Source organism: Aegilops tauschii, chromosome 2, assembly GCF_002575655.3.
Source record: "Aegilops tauschii subsp. strangulata cultivar AL8/78 chromosome 2, Aet v6.0, whole genome shotgun sequence".
Taxonomy (NCBI): domain Eukaryota; kingdom Viridiplantae; phylum Streptophyta; class Magnoliopsida; order Poales; family Poaceae; genus Aegilops; species Aegilops tauschii.
Genome location: NC_053036.3, coordinates 140521673 through 140542386, shown reverse-complemented (window position 1 = coordinate 140542386; position 20714 = coordinate 140521673).

The window sequence follows — 20714 nt, the reverse complement described above, 5'->3', positions numbered from 1 at the left end:
GGCTTGTGGCCTAGCTTGGTAATCACCATCCACAGCCTGCATAGTAGTCAGAGTGGTAGCTCAGTGAGGCTCTAGGTGCAGCCTCTGCGGCTTGCCGAGCAGCAACGACCTCAGCATTGTGTGCACGGGCCTCATTCTCAAAAACATAATACCTTCTTTTGCTGTGAAAATCAAAGAGAGCAGGCGTAGGTAAACAGGTATGCACAACCGGTACTTTATTGAACAACAACTTATAAGTATAATCATTGATTTCACCCTTAAGAAACTTATGGTGCTTCATGGCCTCAAAGTCTAAGTACTGAGTGGGAAGGATAGGGTCATTAGGCCAGGGTGATACACCCAGCTCCTTTGCTAATCGTGAAGCATAAATCCCACCATAAAAATATCCACTACCAGCGTTATGTTGCGATCTGTGTGCAGCAATCGCTCCAAGGTTATAACGTTTAATACTGGTGAGAGCAGTGTGTATGAGGCTCAAGTCAGGAGCACAAAATGTACTATAGTCTTGCTTGCCTACGATGCATTTGCCATTGAACAGTGCAAAGTATTGAATTGAAGGGAAATTAATACTTTTTATTCCACCTTGTGTCACTCCTCTATCCTCACCGTAACAAAGATTAATCAAGAATGACTCATACTCAGCTCTTGGTGGCTCGTCCAGCGAACCCCAAAACGGAATTTTACACACACCACTAAACTCGTCTAAAGGCATGGTAATTGAACGGTCATAAAGTTTAAACAAAACTCTAGACTCACGAGGGTGAAATTTAAGTTCTTTAGTAAACGATTCTCTGAGGCTGAGATGTTGGTTGCACTTACCTTCAATGTAGGGACCGAGCTCGGCATTGTGGATATATTGATCAAATTCTTCCTTAATACCCGCACTTATCATGAAATCGTCGCTAGAACATAAGCATGATTTGACAGCGCCTTCTCGTACCGAACTTGCACTTGGTTCAACATAAGATAGACGAGTTGAGCCACTGCTAGACGATGCCTCTGAGGACCTCCTCCTCGAAGAAATCCTCCCAATGGAACTCATTTTATTCGCATACAATTTCTGAAAATTTTCTCAGACACAAAATTTTTATTAACAAAACTTCACAAGATTGATAGCAACTACTCATAGGGAGGCATAGAGGCTATACTAAGCATTCAAACTATTTAGAACTCTAAGAATTCAACATGCAAGCTCATCTACAGCAGCACCAAGAGTAGCTAATTATTCAAAATATAATCCACTAAAGAAAAAACTAATTGGAGCAATGGAGGAGTCACATTCCAAGTAGCAATCCCCCAAAACAGTTTCGGAAATGGAGCTTCGAGCAAAGAGATTGAAATCCGCGGGTCTGAGAGTAAGAACACAAGAGAGAGATCAATGGTGATTTTCTTTCTGGAGGTAGGTGATGACATGGGCTAAACAGATAAGTGAGGGGGCCCATGTGGGGACCACAACTCACCAGGGCGCGCCCAGGTGTGTTGTGCCCACCCGATGCACCCCCTCTGATGTTATCTGTACTAAATATTCAAAAATATTCAAAAAACATCATATTAAATTTTCAGGGCATTCTGGGAACTTTTATTTTTGGGTCATTTTTTATTGCACGGGAAATTCAGAAAACAGACAAAACATGGCATTTTATTTTATTTAACTAAGAAAAACAGAAAACAAAAGTTGGGAGCAGAAGGTTGTGCTTACTAAAATCATCAACTTCATACATCTCAAAAAATGATCCATTAATAAGGTTGATGAAGTCTTATTAACAACCACCTTCGATTAGCATGAAGCCGAAGAACTTTCGTAAAACACTAAGTTACCTCAACGGGGATGTGCTTGTCCCCAACAATAAGTATATCATATTTCTTTTTGGTAGTAGGTAGGGGTAGTTGGAAACTTCCAATAGTGAGTGTCGGAGATTTTTCAATAACATTAATACCATCCACATGGAATTGTTTCTTCGAAAAGTGCACCGTATGTTCATTAACATTGATATGAAAAGTGACCTCGCTTTTATTGCAATCAATAACAGCCCCTGCAGTATTAAAAAAGGGCCTACCAAGGATAATTGACATGTTGTCATCCTCGGGAATCTCAAGTATAACAACGGGCACATCCTCACAAATATTGATAGGTACGGCAGTTGATTTGTCAGCCATTTGCAAAGATATTTCAGTAGGTGTGAGTTTATTCAAATCAAGTCTTTTATATAAGGAGAAAGGCATAAAACTAACACCAGCTCCTAAATCACACAAAGCGATTTTAACATAATTTCTTTTGATGGAGCAAGTTATAGTTGGTATTCCTGGATCTCCAAGTTTTTTAGGTACTCCATCCTTAAAAGAATAATTAGCAAGCATGATGGAGATTTCAGCTTCATGTATTTTTCTCTTATTAGTGATGATGTATTTCATATATTTTGCATAAGGGGTCATCTTTAAAATATCAGTCAAGCGAGTGCGCAAAAAGACTGGCCTAAGCATTTCAACAAAGTGTTCTAATTCTTCATCATCTTTCTTCTTTGTTGATTTAGGTGGAAAGGGCATGGGTTTTTGAACCCATGGTTCTGTTTCTCTTCCATGTTTTCTAGCAACAAAGTCTCTTTTCTCATATCTTTTATTTTTAGATTGTGGATTATCAAGATCAACAGCTGGTTCTATTTCAACATCATTATCTGGTTGTTTATATATCATTGTCTGGTTGACTGTCTTCATGAACACCATCATTATCTTTTTCATTATCACTACGTGAATGTTCATTATCAGATTGAGTTTCAGCATCAAAAATAGAAACATCATTATTATCAGGAGGGTTTTCTTTCTCAAGTCCACTAGAGACATGCAAAGTCCTATCATTTTCTTTTTCTTTCTAGGACTAGTTGCATCAGTGTTAATTCTTTGAGAGTCTTGTTCAATTCTTTTAGGGTGGCCTTCAGGATAAAGTGGCTCCTGAGTCACTTTACCTCCTCTAGTCATTACTCTAATAGCATGATCATTGATATTATTGTTCATTTCATCAAGCACTTCATTTTGAGATTTAGCAACTTGTTCTAAGTGGGTATGAACCATAGAGGCATGTTTTCCTACACCTCTAACATCATTGGTAATTATAAATAACAAGTCACTCAAACGAGAAATCATATCAGAATTGTATTTCAATTGTTTCATAACATTTTAGTGATCTTGCTTTCTAATGTAATTATCGAACTCATAAAGGCATTGACTAGGATGCATATTATAAAGATTGTCCCTTTCATCAAATTTCATTAAAGAGTTTACCTCTACCACCTTGGGTCGTGGTGTATCAAGTCCATGTATCTCTTCAATAGGAGGTAAATTTTTAACATCCTCTCCTTTAATACCTTTTTCCTTCATAGATTTCTTTGCCTCTTGCATATCTTTCGGACTGAGATATAAGATACCCCTCTTCTTTGGAGTGGGTTTATGCAGTGGTTCAGGAAGAGTCCACTCATCATAATTTTTTAAATATATTATTCAATAATTCCTCAGCTTGTTCAATAGTTTGTTCCCTAAAAACACAATCAGCACAACTATCTAGGAATTCCCTAGAAGCATCGGTTCGTCCATTATAGAAATTGTCAAGTATTTCATTTTTCTTAAGAGGATGATCAGGCAAAGCATTAAGCAATTGGAGAAGCCTCCCCAAGCTTGTGAGAGACTCTTTTCTTCAATTTGCACAAAGTTAAATATTTCTTGTAAGGCGGCTTGTTTCTTATGAGCAGGAAAATATTTTTCAAAGAAGTAATAAATCATATCCTAGGGGCTACGCACACAACCAGGAGCAAGACTATTGTACCATATCTTAGCATCACCCTTTAATGAGAACGGAAATAATTTGAGAATATAGTAGTAGCAAATTTTATCCTCATGAGCAAAAAGAGTGGCTATATCATTTAATTTGGTAAGGTGTGCCACAAAAGTTTCAGTTTCATAGCCATGGTAGGGATCAGATTCCACCAAAGTAATTAACTCTGGGTCGACAGAGAATTCATAATCCTTATCATCAACAAAGATAGGTGAAGTAGCAAACTTAGGATCACATTTAATTCTAGCATTCAAAGATTTGTCTTTCAGTTTTCATAATAATTTCTGAAGATCATCTATATCATTGCAAGCAAGAAAATCTCTAGTTGTCTCCTCATCCATAATATAACCTTCAGCTACCTTACGCAATTCATATCTAGGAGAGCTAGGCCCAATAGGTGTTTCAAGATTTTCAGTTTCAAGCACTTCATCAGTTTCAATAATTGCATCAATTTCAGCATTCTCAATATCTTTAGCTCTAGCAAGTTGTTCATCAAGAAATTCACCTAGTGACACATTATCATCAAGCAAGGTACTAGCATCATCATGAACTTGTGACATATCAGGATTAATAGCATGTGGTGGTGTTGCAAGTCTACTTAAAATAGAAGGTGAATCAAGTGGAGAGTGTGATGGCAGTTCCTTACCTCCCCTCGTCCTAGAGGGAACGATCTTGGTATTTGTATCCTTCAGATTCTTTATTGTGATAAATTGATAATAATACCAAGTGACTCAACAAATATAGCTATGCTCCCCGGCAACAGCGCCAGAAAAAGGTCTTGATAACTCACAAGTATATGGGATCGCAGCAGTGTTCAAGGGTAGAGTATTCAACCCAAATTTATAGATTCAACACAAGGGGAGCCAAATAATATTTGCAAGTATTAGCAATTGAGTTGTCAATTCAACCACACCTGGAGATTAATTATCTGCAGCAATATGGTCAGTAGCACAGTAATATGATAGTTTTGATAGTAGTGGTAACATAAATAGTAACGAATACAGTGATAACAATGATTTTGTAGCAGGTGAAACAGTAACAGCAGCAGTAACAGTAGTAACTTAGGAAGAACAATATATTGAAAATTCGTAGGCATTGGATCGATGAATTTGTTGGATGATATTCATCATATAACAGTCATAACCTAGGGCGATACGGCACTAGCTCCAGTTCATAAATATAATGTAGGCATGTATTTCATAAATAGTCATACATGCTTATGGAAAGAACTTGCATGACTTCTTTTGTCCTACCCTCCCGTGGCAGCGGGGTCCATAAGGAAACTAAGGGATATTAAGGCCTCCTTTTAATAGAGAACCGGAACAAAGCATTAACACATAGTGAATACATGAACTCCTCAAACTACAGTCATCACCGGAAAGTATCTTGATTACTGTCACACCGGGGTTTACGGATCATAACACGTAATAGGTGAATATGACTTGCAAGATCGGATCTAGAACATAGATATAATGGTGATAACATGAACGGTTCAGATCTGAAATCATGGCACCCGGGCCCAAAGTGACAAGCATTAAGCATGGCAAAGTCATAACAACATCAATCTTAGAACATAATGGATACTAGGGATCAAGCCCAACAAAACTAACTCGATTACATGATGAATCTCATCTAAGTCCTCACCGACTAGCGAGACTACAAAGGAATTATTCACTCCCGGTGGGGAGCACTACAAAAAATACACTTCCGTGATGATACGTGTTTGTCACAGTAGGTCGCGTTTTTTGTCATGCATGTACATGATAAGTGTTCCATGACATTACCAAAATTATCATCACGGAAGTGTCCACTTCCATGACGATAAATCGCGCGTCACAGAAGTGCTTTCGTCAAGGGTGACCGACACGTGGCATCCACCGTAACGGAACGCTGTTAAGCTATCGGGTCGGGTTTTGGATCCGATAACCCATTAACAGCCCTGACCAATGGGGATTTTCCACGTGTAAAATCATCATTGGCTGGAGGAAACACGTGTCGGCTCACCGTTGGGACAGATGTCATCCGCTCATTGGACCGAAGGTGCCTATGATACGGTGACACGTGGCATGGCCCAACAGAGGCCCATTCCTGTGAAAAGGCCGGCCCGTTTGACTTGGTCAAAAGGTGGCGGGCCGGCCCACGGAAACCCTGTTAACGGCCTGTTCGCATATAGCCCATTTACAGCCCGCTAACCAGGGCCCGTTACGCCCTATCCGAATTAGGCCCAGTAGCGTCATCTGGGCCGTCCAATATGATTCAGCCCGTTTTAACTTCCGGCCCATGTGTGGCCCATGACTTCTTTCGGCCCATATGAGGACCTTTGTAACTCTTGGCCCATTAACGGCCCATGGTGAAACTGGCCCGTAATGAACAGTGTATCACTTTATACCCATTAATGGCCCGTTATTCCATTGGGCCGTTTCCAGCCCAAGTTATCTTTCGGCCTTCTCAGGGCCCATTGATTCTTGGGCTCATTTGTAGCATTCGGTTACATACGGCCCGTTACTGTCATTTTCTGCTTGTGGGCCAAATTCAGCCCGTCGTTACAGTCGGCCCGTTTGCGGACCATTAATACGTTGGGCCGTTTTCATGTCAAAAAAACCCGTTGGGCTGTTTTCATAGAGTTATCAAATACGGCCTATTAACGGCCCGTTATGGTCCACGAATAGTACGGCCCATGATTGGCGAAATGATGATACGCCCCGTAGAAGGGCCCATGGATCCTATGGCCCGTATGAGTCCCATGGATAGTACGGCCCGTAGAAGGCCCATGGATCGTACGGCCCGTAGAAGGCCCATGGACCCTACGGCCCATAGAAGGCCCATGGACCCTAAGGCCCGTACAGAAGGCTGATGGATCCTACGGCCGAACGAAGGCCCATGGATCATATGGCCTGCAGGAGGCCCATGGTTACAACAGTCCGTGTGTTGCCACGATTATTTTGGCCTAGTTACCAAAAATAGGCTATTGTGGCCACTAGAAAAAACAGAAAAAGAACTGCAGTGACTACAAGCAAACAACTAAACAAGACAATAAGGGAATAAATAAGCAAGCAATTAACGCTAGCCTATTACCGCTATTACACATATTACATCCACTGGGCATCAAAGTTCGCCACCAGTGCAAATATAGGGAACAAAGCAGCACATTACATACACTGGCCGTCAAAATTGGCCACCAATGCAAATAAACGCGGCAGCAAAACAAGAGCATAACTGAAACAACTTCAGAAGAGCTCAAGAAACATTATCCTGGGTATCCACCATGCTGGCAATAAGCTTAGCAAGCTGATTAGCTTTGTCCTGTTTGGCGCTAAAATCCTCCAATGCTTGCTGTTGCACCAGAAAGTATGCATTTGAATGCTCCAGGGACTTCCGCAGTCCTTCCGCTTCTTGTCGCAGCACAGCTGATCGACGTCTTTCAGCTTGTAGTTGAGACTCAAGAAACCAAACTGATTCAGACAGTGAGTTTGAATAGCTTGTGCAAGCGGTAGTGGCCAGTAACTCGAACACTAAACCAAGACATGACTTTGGGGTTGTCTCGCTGTCTTCAAGATAGTCTTCCTTAGCTGTTTTATCAGCTTTGTTGGAGACCAACAAGGATGTGTCACTATCCTGAACCTTATCTGCATTACTTCCTTTACCATTGCTTAATAAGGCACTCTTCCCCAATATTCTGTCAGCATTCTAAAAGAAGAAACAAGCAGACACATAACAAGTTTAGCATGTACTAGTATATGAAACTCATTTCGGTGAACTAGTTCATTAGTAAGGTGGACAGGATTAAACTACCAAGTCTTCTATTGCCAAGTACTAGTACATAATAAAAGCATCAAACAAACATATATCTATGTCCTATGGTCACTGCATTGTCTTGCCAAATCAAAATAGAGACACGGTTCAAATCATATCAGTTCAAGACAAAGCAGCAGTGAAAGAATACAAAGCGTGGGAAACTACACGGCACAACAAGATTTCAGATGGGTACCACGGGTCTACATGTACAACAACACTATTGGCTCTGTTGTGATGCTAGTAATGTGCATGATATGAAAGTCAACTGTATACACAATTGAAATTGAAATCTACAGAGCTATTGATAAGAGCAAACCTGTTAAAGAAACATGCGTGAACATACCTGCTGTGCCATTGGAGTTTCGATTGGATCCTTCAATTTAAAAATAAGTTTGTATGAGTAAATACAGTGATACAAGAGCAAAGCAATCATAGTTAAAAAAGGCGCACCTAAGCGAGCGCTTAAGCGTGCCTAGGCTCTAGGCATTGGCAAAACACATTGCGCATAACTGCGCATAAGCATGCGCTTTGGTCAGTAAAGTGCAAGGCGGTGGCAAAACGCACAATTAATGCCTAGCGCTTTTTTGAACTATCATAGCAATGGAATCTTAAATTAGAACAGTTGTTCTTCAGGTTTAGGCACTTGTTCTACATGAACATAGTACAGTAAGACGCAAGAATATAATACTAAAAAATAGTAAATGAGCTCATAGACCTTACCACATTCTTGGTTCGGGACCAGTACAGAACAAGGCATTCCTAGTCATCGTCCAGTAAATGTGTCTCAGGAGAACGTAAGGGAATTTGATGAGTTTCTTTGCCAGTGAAGTACGTTTTCTTCAGGTAATTCCGATACTGCCACCAAGCATTCTTGAAGATAGCAGAGGTATTAGCACAGGTTACCTCATCCTGAGTTTCCAAATCGGTCCTTCTGTATAGAGAAAAATGGGAAAATTTGTTGTATTATAACCATCATGGAGGTAGGATGTATGGGACGAAGCAAAGTAATTGCCATGAATAACATTACTTACACATAACTCCTGGACAAACACCTGCAACTGGCATTTTCCTTCATCTTCGGTATAATATTTCCAACATGGGAAGATACACACATACGATTTAACAACATTAAATGCGATAGATGCTAAACTACGACTAGCTGGTTGTGCTTCCTCCACAGGAATAGGCGTACTAACTGTTGGAGTTGGGGTTCGCCGTGATAGTACTGGCCCTTTGGGCACTGGAGCTGCCTTACTAACTGCTCTTGTTTGGGAGCTCTGTGGTGGAGACGGTGCTGTGTCAACAGGAACTGGGTTACTATCGGCTGGGGTTGGGGTTAGATTGGGTGAAGCTGGTTCTCTGTCCATCGCAGTAGGGGTACAATCTGCAAGAGTTTGGGTTATGTGTGGTAGGGCTGGTTCTTGTGCATGTACAATCGGGGTGCTATCTCCACCAAGAGGTAGCACTGTTTTATTTGAAGACCGTGTTTTTAGTCCGCTAGATACTGCCATCACCCGCTCCGATTCAAATGGCTGATAAACAGGAAACATAGTTGAATGTACAGACATTGTATGAGAGAAATATGCAATAGATAGTGTGGAAAAAAGAGGGCATGAAATAGTTGACATGTATATTGTTTACTAAAATGGATAGCATGACATAATTTCACATATATGATGTCTATCTAAACTTGATAGCATAGCATAACATAATTCAAAGATATGATGAATAACTAAACATGATCGCATGACATAATTCACCTACATGTTATCTAAGTAATCAGGATCGCATCATTTAATTCACATATGTGATTTATATGCTAAACAGAGGGCATTCGATATGATGTCTGAACTAAGAACATGGTGTTGAATATTGTGTATATGATGTCTAAACTATGCAATGCAAGACACCGTATGCATGATATGAGCAGTATAACCGTGCCAAGTTAGAGCATACACCTCAGTGGGGGGCATAGGACTGGTCATCTGTCTCTGAATCCATCTCTGAGGAGCTATCGGGACCCAATAAGAGATCTGCTTCGACAGGTAGCACTGTCTGCTCTGAAGGGCTTGTTTTCACTCCAGATTTTTCCATCTCCCACCCAAATGGCTGATTCACAGGAAGAGTAGTTTAATGTACAAACATTGTCGACAAATGGAAATGTAATGAAGAAAAGGATGGGCAAGATATCATTCAAATATATGATGCCTGGTTAAACAAGATGGCATTGCACATTTCACATATATTATGGCTGGCTAAAAGACATGAGACTGCATAATTCCCATATATGATATAGAAACTAAACAGGTGGCATTACAGAACATGTCTAAACTAAGAAGATGACATATATGATGTCAAAAGTAGGCACTGCAAGGCAACATATGCATGATATGACTAACATCATCATGCCAAGGTAGAGCAAACACCTTGAGGGGTAAATAGGAGTGGTCAGCGGCGTCTGAATCCGCCTCAGAACAGATATCTTCCTCTGGATTACAATCTGGAGAGGGGTGGGGAGGGTTTGCCATTGAACCCACCATGGAGCGATGTCTGCATGACATTGTATTGCCGCGCAAAACTCTTCTCTTTTTCTTTACATGTTCAGCATGACTGTGTACAATATCTGACATGCATACGAAAAAAATATGGTGAGATTACGTAAGGAGAGCATGCAGAAATTTAGAGTGATGGTAACAACCAGTGGATCGAAGTTTTTCCGTTGAACCAAAATAGCCCTAATGGATCGACGTGAATGTATAGTAATAAGTGATGCAACAAGTGTACAACCTCTTTGTCGTAGCCGTGTCGACCTCAGCATCATTGGGTTGGTCGCATAAGCAGTTGAGGCAGAGGTGGCTGTCGGAGGTGTGGAGGGAGATCTGAGGAATCTGTAGACGGCGTCCAGGGCACTGCTCTGTTGTGATGGATCGTTCTGTCATTGGAGCAGCTTCGGTGCGCCGTAAGACGTCAAGGCTGAAGCAGCACAAGACAGACATCATCAATCTCAAGTGGGATTCTAATAGCATCTCCAATAGATGATGTAAAATGGATGTAAAATTAACATCACCAAAAACCACCTGACTACAACAGATGAGGTAAAAACTGTTGACTCTGAACTTAACTGTAGAAACTGAAATTTACTGTGGAACCTGAATGCTACTGTCGAAACTGAACGCAATGGTAGCAGAGAGGCACTTGACATGTAGTTTAGGGAGGGCCTGCAGTTCATCTTCAACCTGCACCCCCTGAGCCGCCAGCCACCACCGGCCGAACCGCCGGCCCAGCGCCGCCTCGCCGCCCCGAAACAACTCGCCACCGCCGCCCCGGCCAGCCCTCTAGGCCCCCCGCCCCCCACCCTAAACCCTAAGATAGATAGTGGGGTGCCTCTCCGGCGAGCCCCCGTCCCCGCTGCGGGTGGTTCTTCCTTAACTCCGGCGAGCCCCTCCAACCCTTGAAAATCGACTGACTCAAAAGTCGATTCAGTCGACTGAAGTGTGGCTTAATCGGAGCAGAGCAGCATCACGAGTGAGGGGGAGAGCAGCAGCAGCAGCTGGGCGAGTGAGCGATCGAGCAAGAGCCGGAGCAGCAGCAACAGCGCGAGCGAGCAAGCGAGAGCCGGAGCAGCAACAGCAGATCTGGCTGGTATGGACGCTACCGCCGAAGGGGCCTCGCACTGGGGGAGAGCCGCCCTGGAGATGTCGCCCGCGGCACCGGCTTCAAGGTAGCCGCTCCATGGGGGTGCGGGATGGAGCACCGTCGGCGCCGGGAGGTCGAGTTAATGAGAAGGTGCGATGCGATGAGTGTACAACCTCTTTGGTGGCGCCGAGTAGGCCTCGGCTTCGTCCGAGGAGTTGGTGAGGATGCTGCGGTTCCGGTGGAGCAGGTTAAGGCGGCGCTGTGGGGATGGAGCATCCGCGATAGACGAGGCGATCATCAGAGCAGCTCCTTGGAGGTGGAGGACGGGGCGGCTGAACCGGCGGGACAGCGAGATGGACGACGGATCCTCATCCGGGGAGGTGGACGAGGGACGTCGAGCTGTTGTGGTGGACGACGTCGTCAGGGAAGAGGCTCTGGCTGGGCAGCGGTGACGTGGCGGGCGGAGGAGGGTGGGGTTTCGCGGCTGGAGCAGAGAGGTTATGGCGGCCTGGGATTTCGAATGGCGAGAAGGGGGCGATGGGAGGGGGTGAAGCATGACTTAGGGACGCGCTTGTCCAAAATTTAGGGTGTGTTACAAAAGTACCCCCCGCCGATTTGAACTAGCGGCCCTTTCGGCTCAGGGTTAGAAGGGGGATTTCGCGTGTCGGGATTTGGCAGCTGGAGGGAGTTTTCGCGCGCGTTGTAATTTCGGGATAGCAAGGCGCGGGTTGTGAAGGCGCCAGTTTTGGGAGCACGATATCTGAATTTTCGGGATATAGCAAGACGCGGGTTGAATTTTAGGGACAAGCCTAACGTGTAGTAATATTGTACTTGTACGTACCAAATCAATTCGCACTTCCCTCAACCAAAAAGAACACGAAAAAAATAAAACTATTCACACCACACAAAGAGAGAGTCTTGCCCCGTTTTACTATACAAATGCTATTCAAAGCTACTCCCTCCTTCCATCTATATAGGGCCTAATGCATTTTTCGATGCTAACTTTGACCAAATATTAGAGCAATGATATATGACATGCAACTTACACAAAGCACACCCTTAAATTCGTCTGTGAAAGGTTCTTTCAATGATATAATTTTCACATTGTGCATGTCATGTACTATTAACCTTGTCAATAGTCAAAGGCGGTCTTAAAAATCTCATTACGCCCTATATAGATGCAAGGAGGGAGTATGAATCCATGTTATGTCCGATTAAATTTTTTCGCTTGCTATATAATGCATGTAACCTACTCATACCAACATTTTAGTGCATTCCAAATGTCTATACTACCGCTGCAATTCGAACTAAATTTGAATTTGTTTCTCTATTTCAATAAGAATCTACAATCATGATTGTTGCCAACTTCAACCATCATAGTTTCCTTGCTATCCGCCAGATATAAATCTGACGGCCTATAATGTAGGATGGCAGGCACACCATCATCAACAACTCCGTTTTTTTATAAGAGTAGAGATAAAATATATTAAATGTAGTATAACATGTTCATAACCACACCATGTGTATCACCGTTATATATATTCACACATGCGTCGGTTTGAAACACTATGATAAATTCTTCAAATATCCGAATTCGCTTTTTATAATGAAGTATATATGATCTCTATTTGTCTTTTACACCCACACAACCCTCTTATCTTTGTAGCTAGCGCTAACTTTCTCTTGTGCATGCACACGCCCGCATCCCTCTCACCCTCCCTCAGCATTCTCTAGCTCCATTGCGCAAATTCGTCTTTTCACTTTAGGTCGTTCACCCACGGTGTGTGTAGGCCCCCCAGCTCCTTCTTTACGACACACATCGATCGATATGCCTCTCTAGCTAGGTGTGCCTAGCACAAACACAAGCTTCCCCTCTTCTCTTGTCACCATCCATGCCTCACTCCCACCACTCTTTTCATCGTTCTCGTACTCGCACACTCCTCCCCCCTCGATATAGTGTGCCTCTCGTACCACCTCCTACATGCATCCCTCTCTCTCTATCCTTCTCCTCGTGCCTCATTTGCTTCTAACACACACATGCATGTATACCGATCGATCTCCCAACATATACCTAGATCGACTTTAACTACCCCCCCCATCGATCGACGTACCTCACAAGTTATGTCTATCCTTTCTCTAACAAAGGGCGATTGATCTTCCTATGTAGTTACGTCTGCTTACCACAGCCACATCGTCCCCCCTCATCATTCGTGCATGCCTCCTGACCCGTCTCTCACACGCACGTGCACAGACAACAAGCAGCCATCTCCTCTCTTATTGATATTGCGGTCGTGCCCTCCGTTTGTCTAGCAAGCCTATCCCACCATTTGTTAGAAGCAACTCCACTACCACCCCCTCCAACACTCTAGCTCTGTCTCTCTCCCAACCTTATTCCTCTCCTGCACATATGCATGGATGCCGATCGATCTCCCTTAATACATGAGGCAAATCGATCTCCTTAATACATGAGGTAGGCCTCTCTCCTCCTCCACACATATACCAGCCATTGTACCTCTATAGTTAATTGGGCCTCCCACTTCCCCCACCACACACCGATAGTCGAGCGCTGCAGGTAGGTATCCATGCCACAGAGACAAACTGCACATGTCCCATCTCACGTTCCAGTAGGCCAGCCACTCTATATCTTTGACATGGGCACACACAAATTCGATGGCACTCTTTATCAATCGCGCGCGCGCACACACACACACACATCATCCCTCTCTTCGATTCTATGGACACCTCAAGCCGATGATACCTCGACTCTCTTCTCGTGGATCGTCCCCTCTATATATATGTTATATCCAGGACTCTATTTCACACACATTGCATATGTTACATTTTTTGATTGACCCCCCCCCAAAAACTCTCAAGAACCCCACACTATATCTCTCTAGGTTTGTATCTCTCTCACACAACCCCACGTAGGTGGTGTACGTATACAAGAAGAGAATAGGTGCACCGTGCACGTACTCACGCTTCGTGCCCAGCCACACCCGCGCGGGTACACGGTGGAGCTCATTTCTTTACGAAATGGCAGCCCACGTGCTAATTTGAACGCCTGTAGCGGTTGTTTACCTAGGTTGGTCGTGTACCACGCGTGCACGAAACAAAGTTCGACTTGACGCGTTGCCACGTTATTTTTAAATAAAGTTATAGCGCTCAATGGCACGTACACAGAATATAAAATGATTTTTATGGAGAAAAAGGTAGTCCGCTCACTATATACAATGGAGCCTGCCTGCCTGGTTTGTCGCTCTTCAGAGTATCTCACACAAGGCTGCGGTGGCCTCTCTCTCTCTCACCGTTGGTCACTGATCCGGCCGCATCCCATCTGCCGGGGGAAAGGGAGTGCGGTGGCCTCTCTCTCTCTCACCGTTGGTCACTGATCCGGCCGCATCCCGTCCGCCGGGGGAAAGGGAGTGCGGTGGCCTCTCTCTCTCTCACCATTGGTCACTGATCCGGCCGGAAAGGGAGGAAGTGCATCGTTTCCCCGTTTGACGGCGCCGAGGCAGCACGTCCCGATCTGCGGTACACGCCGTTCTCTCTGACCAAGCTCCGGCGCGGGAGGGCCTACGCCACCTGCTCGCAGATTCCACCCGCCGCCGCTGACCTAGTTACATCCCGACGACCTCCAGGTATCCCCTCCGGCCTTTCTCCAATGCCTGTCTTCCCACGTCGCTGCATGTGGATCTTCCATAGTTCTTTGCCCAAAACGTAGCTCGTCCGGCGTATTTTCCATATTGCATTCTCGTCCTCACACCGTTTTAGACAAACACAACCGTGTTTTTATCTTCCCTTAGGACAAGGAATATGCTTCTTTTTTGTCGTCGCGTGTGTCATCAACTGTTATTGGCCAGTAATTGTTTCCTTTCTACTCGTTGCTATTGCGACCTTTTGGTGAACTGCACAAATCACTTTTTTCTTAAGTGTTTTGTGCAGTTGTACTAAAATGTCACACGGGCAACGTCTCTACATTTCAGTGCGACTGCACAAAGGGAGATTGGTTTTGCTCTATCCTCCTCATCCAACTCCGAGCCTAATCTTCTCAGACTAGTTAGTCTTAAGAGAGACTGCAAAGGTGACCGGCTTCTATTTGTGTGTTTATTGTTTCATCGGCAGTCCTGTATTATCGTAATCACACTTAATATCTTTGGAACAGGGACCCTCAGCTCTATTTTAGTGGAACTGCACAAAATGATCGGAATGTTGCATGCTCCAGACAGCTACTTTTTTCCCAACATGCCTTGTTGATTTAGACAGAGGTGGGACACGTTGCTGCTAATGAAAGCATGGATCAATTTTAATTTAACACCTTCTCACAACTCTGTCTTCAGTTGTGATGTAATTATTAGCTCTGATCTGCTAATAATTGACATGCATTAGCAAGGAAGTTTGTTTTTTATTGTTTCTGAAAGAGCATCGATGGCAAGACACGCGAAACAAAAGCTGAAACCTCACACCATTGTACAATTTCATGTCGCTGGAAAATTATTTGTATAGTACGTCAATTATGTAAACAAATGATGGAAGCTTGATAGCATTGCCAGAAGCCTCTTCATCATCCGGGTCCATGTGCCATGCACAAAATTATACTCCTTCGCTCCTAAATATTTGTCTTTTTACAAATTTCAAACGGGCATATTTTAGAGTGTAGATTCACTCATTTTGCTTCGTATGTGTACTCCCTCCGTTCCTAAATATTCTATTCGTCTTTCTAGACATTTCAACAAGTGACTACATACGGAGCAAAATGAGTGAATCTACACTCTAAAATATGTATATATACATCCGTATGTGCCAGTCCATTTGAAATCTCTAAAAAGACAAATATTTGAGTAGTCACTCGTTGAAATCTCTAGAAAGACAAATACTCCGGAGTATATTTAAGAACCGAGGGGGTAGTGCACAACCGCATGAGAGACTCAGCCCGGTCGTTGCGCCGCATTAATAGTGAGTAATGAGCAGTCAAATCATAAGCCCCACCTTTCCCACTGTAAGTTGCTCTGAAGAAGCAACCATAAATACGCTTTTCTTTGAATCCGCTCATACTACTCCATCCGTCACTGTTTATACAGCGCGCTTCAGAAAAAAGAAAAAAATCTGTGGGACGAAGGCGACTAGCGATCGGCCTGAAAAATAGCATTGGTAGTTATAGCACGGCGTCTACTACTAGAGGGAATAATGCGTACACACATGCATGCAGTGCTTCCACCCCGGGTACACACATGCATGCACTTACTCCACTCCGTAGTAGTACAGTACATGGAGAGAAAATTGTGGACTTGATTGCGGTTACCACGCCCTAATTAATTGAGCATTAAACCAAACGCGTCTAAAGTCTCTCTGGTGGTGGAAATGCATTGAGAGAAATGCATCATAATGAAGCGCGCCCTGTAAACTGTGACGGAGGGAGGAGTAGTATGAAGGTGCAAAACCAAGTACGCGTATGGCCAGTCGGTCAACGCACCTCCTCTTGGCATATCACTGACATGTGGGACAGGAGTGTGAGCAAACCGATCTCAATTGACGGCAATGAGCCAACCCGCCGTTCCTTGAGAGAGACGAGGAGCGAGAACACACAGATGGGCTCACACGGAGGCCAAGATATATTCGAGCATGGTTGGTTGATCGATATCATTCATTACATGTTGGGCTGCCGTTTTCCGCCCTTCTCCGGAATAAACGTGTACTTTACCAGAGATAAAAAAATAAGAGTACAGACGCTCCACCATGCGGTTCTAGTAGTAGTACTACTCGTACTACTGCGCTTGGCTCTTCGCCTCTTCGTGAAGTCGAACAATGATGGTACTCCGCATGTTGGGTACTACAGTGTATGCCTCTGACAATCTGACACCGAATGGACTGATGCATGTCCACCGAGGGTAGGTTGCATTAGTCAAAAGGCGTAAGCGAGCTTCACCTTGTCCTGCAAGCTTCTCCTCGTTCTGCGAGTTGACGGGACACACCAAAAAGTAGTGCTAGTCCATACTCCCTCCTTTCCGGTTAATATGGCTTAATCTTTTTTGCGGGTAAATGAGAGAGCTTTATTCATATATAAGCATTCTTAGGACGATCAGCCAAGACATTGGTCACTAGGAAGCGAGGTACCCCGCAAAAAAAGAAGTAGGAAGCGAGGTGTTTCATCAAGCCAGCTCTCGGCCACATTCAAAGTGCAGCAAGCACGGTTCGCACGAAGATGCACCGCACGGTTCGCACGAAGATGCGCCGCAAGGTTTGCTGACCTGTTTACTTTGCGCTTGGCTATTCGCCTATTCGGGAAGTCGAACAATCAGACACCGAATTAACTGTTGCATGTCCACCGCCTGAGCGAGGGAGAGCTTGCATTAGTCAAAAGTTTCTCCTTGTCCTGCGAGCCACCGCGCGCAAGCTTCTCCCGTCCTGCAACCTTCTCCTCGTTCGGCAAGTTGACGGGCACAGCAAAGTAATGCTAGTACATACTGCCTCCTCTCCGGTTAATATTGTCTTAATTTCAAACGAGATAAATACTCTGTCTGTCACTGTATATTTGTAAAAATACGGTCAGTGGACTTCATAATACGCTCATTGCGCTCAATATATATATTTTCTGGTGTTTATACGGTCACTAGCTCACCCTGACTGAATATGTGTGTGCATGCACGTGTAGGTTGAGCACTTGAGCGTGACCGTGTGTGTTCCGTCGTGCTCGGACATGCATGCATTAGGGCGTCGTGCCCGTTTTTGCGTCCATGTGTACGTGTGACTATTGCATACACGTAGGGGGAGTACGTGTAGGGGGCACTAAGGAGCAGTCAAATCACACAGTAAGTTAGTCGGAAGAAGCAACCATCATTTCACTCTTGAATGACACGTACGCAATATAAAATGGTTGATATGGAGAGAAAAAGAAAACCACTATATATACACTAGTAGGAGCCTAAGCTGCAAGCCTGCTTGCTTAGGTTGCTCTCTTCACAAGCATAGAATGACGGGCCTGATCCCGCAGCTGGGGGAAGGGAACAATGTTCTGCGTAGACGCGGTCGACATCGGCGAGGGAGAAAACCCACAGTCGGTGCATCCCAATCGGGGGTCACCGCGGTATGGGCCGATGCCACATCCCAACCGCCCTTCTAGCTACAGCCCGACGTCCCAGGTAGTCCATCTTCCTTTTGGAGCCGGCTTGCTCCACTGCCGTAGCTCCATCTCCATGTCGATCTTTCTCTACTTCTACCGGCTTCTACTTGTGATGAGTTTATGTCTCATGAACTAGTGCCAGTACTATTATTCTAATCACACTTCTTCAATATCTTTGCCATCAGGGATGCTCAGGTCGATTTTAGTGGAACTGCACAAAAGCATCGTATGATCCGAGGGTGCCAGCCGTCTTTCCTTCGACAGGTTCTACCTAGCCAGGAAATTAAATCATGTTTAGGGTTTAGGGTTTAAGTCGTAGTGACCCCATCAGTAGTTTTTCTTTCGTACACGCTCTCACAACTTTTTTCTTTAGTTGTGAAGTAAATATTGGCTATGATCTGTGAATCATTGAGATGCATCAGCATGCGTGTTAGTTTTCCTTTGTATTTGATGGAATGTTGTAACGGGGCAACCTTGGAATAGGAATGAATATGGAGTGGAAAGTTTCCGTTTTTCTATAGAAAAAAATGGAAACGGAGAGAAACCAACGTTTCGTTTCGTTGGATCGCGCCATCGAGCAAAACCAACATTTAAATCACGTCTGTCGTGTTCGTGTCTCACCCTCCTCCACGGCTCGACCCCACACGGTTGCTCGGCATGCCACTCACCGCAAACCGAGTATACGATAACTTTCCCGTCTGCTTGTCGATGGATCGCGCCATGGAGTACTAGCACTACTGGAAGAGATTGACGAGTTGGGGGAGGACAGCTAGCTGTAGCACAGACTCCCAAGAACTTTTTACATGCATGTTGTAGCCGGCTATTGCGACCTTTGAACGCGGAGCAGCCGCGTGCACCCGGAAGCGGCGCGGGCGATGCTCTCTCGGCCGGCGCGCCGCTTCAATGCCGGTGCCAGTGAGAGGTCGCGTCCGCTCTGGCCGGGCATGAATGCGGCACTAACCGTTTCGGGCGGGAAGCACGCGCGGGTGATGAAGAGTGTTCGGGTTGGTCAGGACCGGCCGTGGCAGTGGTCCGGACATGCGCAAACAAGAGATGTTGTACGTTAATATTGCTGCGTATATAATTAACAACGTAAAAAATGTGCCAGTTGGACAAATATGATTGGAGATGGAGATGGAAATGGAATTTTACGTAAACACGGATATGCATGTCTATGTCTATGTGTGTGTGCGCGACGACTCTCGTGACCTGGAAGCGGGGCATGTTTTTGATCGAGTTTTCTTTCTTGGTACGTTAGAAAAATTGTCCGCCAGTTTTCGTTTCTTTTTTCCGGGAACGCGTGTATTCTATTTAAAACCACTGCTATGGAGAGATTTTTTACTCCATTATAGCCTCTTGTTTGATAGAGTTTCTCGCGTCTCTCTCTCTCACCCTCTCCATATCAAAACAAGATGACAGTGTCCACTCTATCTCTCTCCTCACCGGTGGTCACAGATCCGGCCGAATCCCGTCCGCTGCGGGAGGTGAGGAGGTGCAGCGTTGACGTTGTCGCCGTCGGCGACGGAGGAAGCCGATGCGCACCGTCCTCTCGGAGCCAGCGCTGGCGCGGACGAAGATCCTCCGCGCCCTTGTTCGCTGCCGTCGTGTGGGCAGATCCCGCCCGCCCGCCTAAACGACATCTCGCCCACCTGAGGTATAACTTCTTGTACTGGTCCAGCTCCCCAGGTCGCTGCGTGCGGGTTTTCTTCTATGCGAATACTGCCCAGCTCCCCATGCATAGTAGCTAGGGTTCGTCGGCTAGTCCAACATCACCTACTAGTACTATTATAGAGGAAATGCCACTCGAAAAGTTGTCCTGATTTATGCGTCGGTGGAGGTATACATGTTGTTTCGAGAAAAAGTACATGGTGGTTGTGCGGTCATTGTCCATATGGTGGTAGTACTATCACTGGTTAAATGAAGAAATGCTTTTTTTCTCGGGTATCCTGATTTAGTTCCCATCAAGATAATTATGATGCTTCTGTTTGTTGGTGTACTTTTCATTAATTCTTATTGACAATTGAGATGTCGTTGCTAACCCTTTTTTATATTTTTGGAAACAGCGATGCGTGTCTCCATACCCGGGCATGTCTTCCTCAATTTTAGTGGAACTGCACAAAATTGGATGGCCATTGTTGTTCCGCCTCACTGTCCTCTGCCACGCGGTTCTTCCTTCCTCGAGCTTGATTACTGATAAGAAACAGACCATAGTGAGGATTTGTCGAACTTCATAGGTGCCTCACCCAAACTTGATGCCAAATGGATGATGCATCACCACGATGACCTATCGATGCTCATGGTTGCACCTCATGGTTGCGTCGGCTGGTGAAGCTGATCGATTTT